Below are 10,498 nucleotides of genomic sequence, written 5' to 3' on the forward strand. Positions count from 1 at the left end.
GTATGAGGGGAGGCTGGTGAAGGTAGAAATCGGAGGACAGGCTCATTGTAACGTATGGCAAGGAATGAGGAATGGTATCAAACACCATTCCTCATTCCATTCCATGAATTACAATGAGCCCGTCCTCCGATTTCTACCTCCACCAGCCTCTCCTGGTGTGTACAACCACGGTCCACCTCAGTGAGCAGCTAGCAGCCATAGGGAGGTGTAAGACCAGGAGAGAGAAGCAGTGTAGCAGAGAGAGCATGCTACGTTAATCACCACTAAAGAGGTCACAAAGGTCACTGGCGAGGCATTGGTGCCCATTGACCGGGAAGAGAGAGGGGGGATATGTGGGAGGAGTCTGGGAGAGGAGCAGACGTTTCATCAGTGCTTTCTCTCTCATCAGAAATGCTAGTCTCCCTCCTAGTCGAGGGAGAGCCAAGCATGACAAGGATTATTTAGCTATTATTGTCATTTTCTCACAGCTAGGTCCATTCCAAACATCTCAAAATAGCCTAGATCCTAGATTTTGCATTTCACTGTATACTTGTATGCACGTGACAAATAAAGAATCTTGAATCTTGAATCTAGATCCATTCCATTTATCAAAAGGAGAGGATGTGCGGTAGGGCTAGGTGTGGCTTCTGTGTAGGTAAACCCTTATCAAGCCATGTGGCTAAATCTCGTAGCCTATGTGTGTGTATACAGTACATTCAGCAGGCTAGCAGGCTAGCTAGGCTAAGCCTGTGTTTATCATCACAGTGAGCCAGCTACTCGCACCTACCTGACACGAGGCTGGAGCGCTACGCGAAAACTAACAGGATCCCGTTGCCGCGGCAACCCCAGCTTCCCGTGGTGCCTGCTGGGTCAAGGTGATTGGGCGGGCCGCTTGTTTAGTGCACCTGCCGCCAAGCTGACCTCTTTAGATCACGTCAGACATCAGTGTGTGTTTGTGTGTGTGTGTGTGTTTGTGTTGTGTGTGTGTGTTGTGTGTGTGTGTGTGTTGTGTGTGTGTGCTACAGCCTACTTTCTAAAAACAGCTTTTTTGGACATACAATGATTGGAAAATGGCATGAAATGTTTACACCAAAATCAAAATAATGTGAAAAAAATCCAATAACTAGTCACCAGAAGAGTAATTTTCAAATAAACAGTCAAATAATGCGTCTAGGTCGATACTGTGTGTGGCAAGACTAACAGCAAAGCATTGTTTTCAAGTAATAGTAACAACAAAAGGTGGGCCAGACATCGTCTGCTACCTTCACCATCAGCACAGATGTGACACGTCCCACCTCACTCCTGCATGTGTCTGTCAGCAAAGCAAACACATCTGGAGAACACACACACACACACACACACACACACATACACACACACAAGTCCCCAAACCAGCTCATTAGTGTGGCTGCATCCTACACACACGCACACACACACACACACACACACACACACACAGAGGAGACACCCCAGACTCCTCCAAAAGCTGCCTACGCTTTGCTTTTCACGCTGCAAACACACAGTCCAGTAACACCCCCAACAACAATAACAACAAACAAAACAACAGACAGACAGACAGACAGACAGACAGACAGACATGCAAGGTTGACTCTTTTATGGAAACATCTGAGGTGCAGGGGATAAATGCCCCCTCTAGGATCCTATGTTGCTGCTACAGGGCGCTGGGGGAGACGGTGCAATGCTCTAACCTAGATTAGACACAGCAGTATGAACAAAGAGGCATTACAAGAGAGAAACAAACAGAAAAAAAGAAATCTGGATACTTCATCTATACCAAAACATAAACTGATTTATACATGACCCTCTTGAAAACAACAGCCTTGAGCTGTGTATAAACTTTGCTGAACCAGGTAAGAGCCTTGAGGTTGAAAAACCTCTTGCGTCGGGTGACCTGGCAAGAAAGCGGCACAAACACATGCAGGCTAGGCCTACACTTTATAATCATATTGGTGATGAGACGTCGTATCGCAGAGCGCTGCGTTTTCAAGTGCAGTGAACAAGGAGAAAGAAGATATGGACATCAGCGACGCAATGCTAAGAGAACAGATCGAAGAGAGATAAAAGACAGGCGGAGGACAGAAATAGGCTTCTTTATACATTCCAAAGGAGCTAACCGAGCAGAAATGACCTACAACATCCTTTCCAGTAAATGTAATCAGCTTTTCCAGAGGCTCTAGGCTCAGTAGCATGTACTTTCCATCTGCACAAGAACATTATATTATTTCCATTTAGAAATCCAATTCTTTTTCACTCAATGACGCCCCAATGAAGGAGACCACGCAAGGTAATTCTTCATCTAAAAATCGATCGACATACAGTAATGTAATCACATAGAAAATCTCTGACATGTCATTACAAATGTACGCGTGTATTAAGGTAATGTATTTGTTTAAAGAAACAACATTACAGAGGTTTACTGTATGTGTTGTGGGCGGTTCTAGATGAAACGTCTAAATGAATAGAAACGTTTACAAAGTCTCTTATTATAGAGAAATACCTTCCCGCAAACCACTGTTACTTTATGTTCAATTGATGGTACGGCAGAGGCAGACCGAGGCCTAATCTCGCTTTCCATGTAACTAAGCCGTGCGTTGTGCTATACAACAGGAAACCACTCCCCATCAGCTTATCAATAATAATCATCTGCTCTACAGACGTGTGTGATCGGCAGCACAGCAGGTAGGAGGCTGGTGTACACTGATGCTGATGAGATAATGTCGTGCTGAGCTCTGTTCACTTTCATTCTCTCGACATTCACCTCACACACACACACGCACGCGCACACACACACACACGCTCGCACGGACGCAGGGACGCACGCACACACACACACTCTCTCTCATACACACACACACACACACACATATTCTCTCTCATACACACACACACACACACACGCACACACACACACACACACATTCTCTGAACAGTACGCTAAATACTGCCAATTCACAAGGAAATAGTCAAGTAGACAGACCACTAATAACAAAGAACCACTTTGCATGAGAAGCGCTCCACATTGTGATTGGAGGCAATGATGTGAGCATAAGCTATTATGTCTACGAACAGAGGGTAACCACACGACACACTGAATGAGGTAGAAATAGTGTTTAGTTAGCCTACATGGTGGGTTTCTGGTGGGTGGGGTAGAGGAAGAGGCCCAGAGAAGTGCTGCCTGAGTAATATAAACATGCCCATGGGGAATGGTCCATCGCTCTGCGCTGTGCCGAACTATGCTAGGCTATGCCAAACACTTACCCAACAGAGCTATGCTACACTAGGCTACGCTAGGCTAGGCTATGCCAAACACGTATCCAACAGAGCTATGCTATGCTAGGCTACGCTAGGCTAGGCTAAATGCTAGCCCAGCGGAGCCCTGGCTGGGTTTGGAGTTGGGAACTCTATGTAAACAAACCTGAGTAAACAGAGGCATTGTTGTCATTTCATTACTACAGTAGCTAGCAACCTCCCCTGACCCTGTCAGCATGCATGGGCAAGCAACAATGTCAACCAATGGGTGGGAGGCCAAGCATTACTTTTAGCCTCAACACGATTACATTTGCCCTAATTGATAATAGCATGTCTAATTAATAATAGCTTATAATATCCAATTAATAATAGATTCGGGTGGATATATGACAAAATAGCAGGCAGATTGGCAACAAAAGTATGCACCACACAACAGAAGATAACAGTTTAGGTCACAGTTAGGCCTAGGCTACCCTTTCTAGGCCTAGTCATTCTAGGCCTAGCCATTCTAGGCCTAGTCATTCTAGGCCTAGTCATTCAGATGTGCAGTCATGTATTGTGTTGCGAAACCCAAACTCTCAACGGTTAAGTTTGTTTGAGGGCTCAGCTCACCTGGCGCTGTTGTGTTTGGTGTAAATAAAAGAAGACCAAATGTACAGAGAACAGATGGGGGAACAAACTGCTACACCTCCCCCCCCCCCCCCCCCTCTCCTTCATCTCCCCATCCAACAGGCTCTTTCTCACCTCAATCACACCTCTATCAGATTACTCAACCACACACCACTGTGGTTTTGGCTGGGAGGGGAGGAGGGCGGTGCCCTGTCTACATGAACTGGCATTAGAGCGGGACTCACTCACCAGCTCATTGTCTGTCTGTCTGTCTGTCTGTCTGTCTGTCTGGAGGGCTGGCAGTGCCAAGGCCTCCACCGCTATGCCAAGCACGGCGGGACGGACAGGGCCTTGGCACCGAGCCCTGGGTTGGCACTAAACGAACATGGGCCAGAGTTCTGTAATGAAGATCATCCATACACGACAGGGCGCTAGCTGAGCTTGACTAGCTGTCAATGAGGAGGCTACCGCGGCGCTGACAAGCAGTGGGACGGCACCGGCAGCATCAGTAAAAGCTGGCGTAGTCGGCCGAGTTCGTATCGGAGTGGCACAGGCCCAAAAACATGGCAGGACTCACCATATGCTCGGGCCGTTAGATTAGAAGCCTGAGTGAACTGAACCACTGGGTAGCGGGGAGGCGTTGCTACAAGCACGGAACAGACTGCCACAGTTCTTGTCCTGGCTGAACTGAAGTCAACAGACACGTCCAGGATGCCGTAGGTCTCACAGGGCACTGCTGCACGATCACAAACACGACAACCACTATCACAAATGCGAGGTGGGTTTGGCCATGAAACAGACCTGGAACCCTGAGAGCCAGGCTGAAACGGGGCTAACTGAAGAAGGTCGATAGAACCTGAGCATAATTCATTTTGCAGAGAGGATGCACAATTGTTATTCGTGTGAGTGAAGCTGAAGCCTTTGTAGTTGCAGGTGGGGAACATTTATAAAAAAAAATAAAAAAAAAAGAGGATACGACTGTATGTCTGAGGTAAACACAAGCATCCTCAGCTAGCAGAAGCACTGCACTGCTGCAGCATGTCCCCAGGGGGCAGGCAGGATGTAACAGCATTCACCGTGCACGGTTTACCCAACCCAGTCACACAACGATGCGCGTTAACCCACCCAGTTACTCAACGCAGAGAGGGGCTCTCTGCTAACGCAGAGGCAGGCGGGACCCTCCGAACGCAGTTTAGCAAATGTCAAACTCATTCAGAGCGCAGCCATGTTTCTGAAATGTCACACGGGAGAGGAGGTTGGAGAAAGGCTAAGCTGTGTGGGGAGATGCTGAGGCTTGTGCATTCACAAAGGCAAGCCAAACCCTCTACGGTGTTAACCATAGTGTTACAGTTGACCTGAGTGGCACAATGACGTGTATGGAACGACACAAAACCTTCCCCAGCCTTGGTAGACAGCTCACCTTTCTGAGTAACCGAGAGGAAACTACTCATACAGAAAACCAGACGACTGAAATGAGCGGGCGGGCAGGTTGGCCTATTAAATGTCATTTGACCGGGGATAGGCCTATCACATTTCCCCCTGAAACATGTTAACATAATTGTCCTGAAGGCTGGACTTCACGCTCACGCCACGGAGGAAGCCTGTGTAAAACCTCCCGCCTGGCCCGCCTGCCTGGCCAATCCCTCTCACTGTCAGGTGTTATTTATGAGACTGCTCATGGGACCAGAGCCCAGACGCACCTGCTCTACTGGAATGGGTTGAGGGGAAGAGGGGCCGGGGGGAGGGGGCTGGGGTGGAGGGTTGAGGGGGGGGGGGGGGGGGGGAGACGTAGGGGGTTCAGCTGCTGCCAGGTGAAAGGGGAGTGCCCACTAACAGGGCAGAGAGAGAGAGAGAGAGAGAAAGCCGGAGAGAGAGAGAGAGACAGACACACACACAGACTCACACACACACACACCCACACACGTACACACACACGTTCACACAAAGCGAATGCCTGCTAATGAGCTACACTCACTAAGGACAAACACATACCGAGACTAATCAATCCAACTTTGTCAAAGGCAAAATCAATGCCAAAGAAAAATAGTCAAACCGGCTTCAGCAGCGTCCAAAGCACACCTAGAGATGCTTGGCATATAAGAGGAGAGTACATTACAAATTGGCCTGATCAAATCCAGCTGTAAGGTGTAAAATTCAAACCCTTTTATCTGCACCTGTACGAGCACATTCTGCTAATAAACCATAAAGGTAACATGTGATAAAACCCAGCAGTTAGAGATCCTTGTACATGATGATATTTTTTCGGTTGCTTTGACAGGACAGGGGTGAGCCAAGCTGACAGTTTACCCAAGCAGGTGAAGAGATAAGGAGAGCCTAGCCAGTCACATCCTGCGCTGACAAACCCACCTCCTTCCTTGTCAAAATACACACGCACCCACATGCACACGTACAGACACACAGACACACACACACACACACACACACACACACACACACACAGGTGTAGAGATAGTACGCGTGGGTGTGTTGAGGTGGAATAGTCCAAACAGGACAGCTCGTTCTCCAGTGATTCTCAGAGAAGGTAGAGGGAGCCAGAATCCTGCGGAGAGCAGGTTTGTTCCTACAAGGGACTGAGACGGGAGGCGAGCAAAGAGCAGAAGAGCGCCTAACATCTCCTCAACGAAGGAGGCTGACGCAGCCCGGTCCCCCAACACGCCTGTCACCGCCACGACCAGCTGACCTCAACACGCATCAGAGATAACATCATAAAACACAACAACAACAACAACAACAACAAGGTACAGCAGGGAGGAAAACAAGGCGGGGGCAGATATCTGGGGGAACGCTCTGTAGTCTGCGCCCGAGCCCAATCACCCAGGTCAGCCAAGCAGAGAGACGGTGTCTGAGATTCAGCAGCTCGCAGCTTACACAGCAGCTCCCCTGTGTGTTTGTGTTTGTGTGTGTGTGTGTGTGTGTGTGTGTGTGTGTGTGTGTGTGTGTGTGTGTGCATGTGTGCATGCGTGCGTCTGTGCGTGTCTGCATATGTGTGAGTGCGTGCGTGTGTGGCATTCTCCTGTCATCCTATTCTACATATTCGAGGCCTCTACCTCCTCCGTCCTGATTCAACCTTATTCATTAGCCCTCTGTTCACCATTAGTGACTCCCCTCAGACGGAGAGGACACACTAAGCAGAGCTCCCAGGGACCAGCAGTGTCCCTACGCTTTACCCTAACAGCTTCATCAACGCAGTCTCCTTGGACACACGCGCTCTCCTCACAGGTCCTCCGGAGGGGCCAATTAGCAGACATCACCTCTACATCATTACCAGACACACACACATGCGCGCGCGCACACACACACACACACACACACACACACACACACACACACACACGCATGCACACGTACACCCAAGGTGTACCATGAAAACATTCCCGACACCATTACACCACCTCCAACATGAGAAGGTGTACAGGTGTTCCTAATAAAGTGTTCTGTGAGTGTACACACGCACGCACGCACGCACGCACACACACACACACACACACACACACACACACACACGTAGGCTATACACTGCATGCAAACCCATATTAGGCTATCTTTCATCTTCAAATAATTCTCCTAAAACCTTGAGTCAGTGTTGTTCTCAGTGACGCAGTGGGGAGTCAGTCTCAGGGGTGTGTTTGAGACTACAGTCCCCCTCGTCCACCTGTCTGGCCCTGATTTATGTCCACGGAGACAAGAGCTGCTGGGCGGAGGTGGGGTGCTTGCTGGGAGGTCTCTCTCTCTCTCTCTCTCTCTCTCTCCCCCCTTCTCTAACATATGCACACATAACTCAGGGGAGAGGCAAATACCACCACCACCACCACCTCCAGAGCCTGTTAGCCTACACCACCACACCTCACTAAACTCCCCATATTTCAGCAACAATCTCTCCTCAACTGCGCATCTGTGTATCATGGCTTTGAGATATTGTAAACTCTAATGGTGAAGATGGTGCTCTGTGGCTCAGTGGCTCAGTTGGTAGAGCACGGCGCTAACAACGCTTAGGTTGTGGGTTTGATTCCCGCTGGGACCATATATACTGAAATGTATACGCTCACTGCAATGTAAGTCGCTTTGGATAAAAGTGTCAGCTAAATGTCATATATTCCGAATGATCATTGGTGCTAAAAAAAAAAATGTCACCGGACGAATGGCAGCCGGTGATCATTTCGAATCTGCAAGACAAAGGACGACATGGGTAGAGACGCAGCTTGGAGATGAGATTTCATACATTCCTAGAGTAGAGGAGAGCCTCTCTGTATTCTTCCCAGAGGCCTCGGCGAGGAGAATGGGAGGATATGCAAATTGGCTGGAGAGGGTTTCCCACCAGGCGAGCGTGAAAGAGTGCTCCCTCTCTCACACACAACACACACACACACACACACGCACACACACAGACACACACACTGGCCTGTGAATAGGCTCTTTCTTCACCCACATGGTTTGAGGTGGGAGGCCGGTCAACAGCAAAGGTAACTAGGTCCTTTCTCTCGAGGCCTTCTTTCACCCTTAAGCCTTCAAACACACAATAGATTCACCATAACAAGACCCGGTAGAGTACCTTTGTCTACTATTCAGGTGGCTGAATGAGGCTGAAGTGAGAGAATTGAAAAACAAGTTATTCCTAGATTTAATTTCCTGCAACAATAATGTGGCCTCTGGAAATCCGTTGAAAAAATAGGCCAACCCTCTCTCAAATCATTCCAACTGTCTGAACTTCCTGAGTACAGATTATACAATACGTTACCAAGAATGCAGGTGCATTCTTCTCCAGATCATTTTGCAAAATATGCAGAGCGGGCACTTTGATTATATTCTGAATCAGATTATCAGGCTATACAATTCAATTCAGGGGAGGCTGGTGGAGGTAGATATCAGAAGACGGCATTCCTCCTTCCATTCCATTCCACGATTTCTACCTCCACCAGCCTCCCCTCATTCAATGTCACTTCCTACCTGGGATACACAGAGTAGCCTATATACCCTCACTGGCTAGAATGCTGGGAAGAGCCTATCTGACAGAATACCTGGTTCAAATCTCTTACTGATGGCTGAAGATCACGTTCATTTCCCAGTCCATTGGCTAAACACTTAGCAGGACGTGTTATCTGGCGATGTCATCTTATTACGACACAATGGCATTGTAGGAAACAAGTGCTTAAGCCTCGTGGGCACACATTAATTCATGTAAATCTGAACAAGAGAAGACCGTGTTGTTATGCAAAGCCTAGAGGAGAGAGGCCGTTTCCCACCTTCACACACGCTCACGTACAGACACACACACGCACGCACGCACGCACGCACTCACACGCGCGCACACACACACACACACACAAATTAGTCACAGCAGCAGCACCTCCATCAGCCGTCAGCCTGGATGCCCCTCCCCCTCCTACCATACAAGGGGAGAGGTGGGGTTTATGCTGAGGACATCCTGTAGTGCTTTGTCATTCCTCAGGACCCTTTCATTAAAGGGACACACACACACACACACACACACACACACACACACACACACACACAGCCACAGGCTCTACTACAATAAGGAGAAAGTGACATCTTATATTCCTTGTCACAGGTCAATCAACACAGTCGCAGCTAACTGCGTCCATCACCACAGCAGGTGTGAGTTCCCCTCCCCCACGTATAAATAACGCATTTAGCAAGCAGGCCACATGAAAGGGAGAAAACATAAGCTTGCATCAACATTCAAAACCCAAATAAATAATTCACAGACGTTTTTTTTTTTTTTTTTTTTTAAACTACCAGATCCTCTATCAGCAGACATGACGGTGAAGGAGTAACTTCTAACTTCATCTAACTTCATCTGTGTTCTGGTTCAACCAATCACCTCTCATGGTCCAACAGTCTGCAGTCCTAACCAGCCAACCAGCTGCAGGGCTGGGGCCAGTCCTGCCGGAGAGAGAGGCTGGAGTCGAGGCTGTGTTTATACTGCGAGGTATGTTAACACGCATTCCTCTATTCCCAAATTGCAGTGTTAAATTACAGCTCAGCAGAGAGCGCAGAACTTTAAAGGGATGGAAGGAGGGAGGAGGGGGGAGGGGGGAGGGAGGAGGAGTGTTTGATGGCAAGGCCGTGACAAAAGCCACGTACGGATGGTCAACACCTGTGTGTGTGTGTGTGTGTGTGTGTGTGGGTGTGTGTGTGTGTGTGGGTGTGTGTGTGTGTGTGTGTGTGTAGTGCTGTGATTCTCACTTCTTCCTCACGCCCCAACGTTTACAGCTGGGGGGCTGATAGCAGATCTACATCTGTCAGGAGAGGGGGGGTTAGAGGTCTTGATGATGCTATCAACTGTCACTTGTGGGGAGGGCGTATGTTGATGCTGGAATCACACCAGCTGTATGCTTTTCTGATGGCTTTGATCATGAGTTTGACCACTGGTATTGGCCCACTGCATAAGGAGTCTGCACACAACACTGTATAATTTGAGATATTTCTGTAGATTATTGTAAAGAAATGTATCTCCATAGATGTATCTAATACCAGTCATTACCTGATTGAAACAGGAATTGGAAGTGAGCACACACACACACACACACACACACACACACACACACACACACACACACACACACACACACACACACACACACACACACCATTGTATTTT

This window comes from Argentina silus (assembly GCF_951799395.1).
Source record: "Argentina silus genome assembly, chromosome: 18".
Classification (NCBI taxonomy): domain Eukaryota; kingdom Metazoa; phylum Chordata; class Actinopteri; order Argentiniformes; family Argentinidae; genus Argentina; species Argentina silus.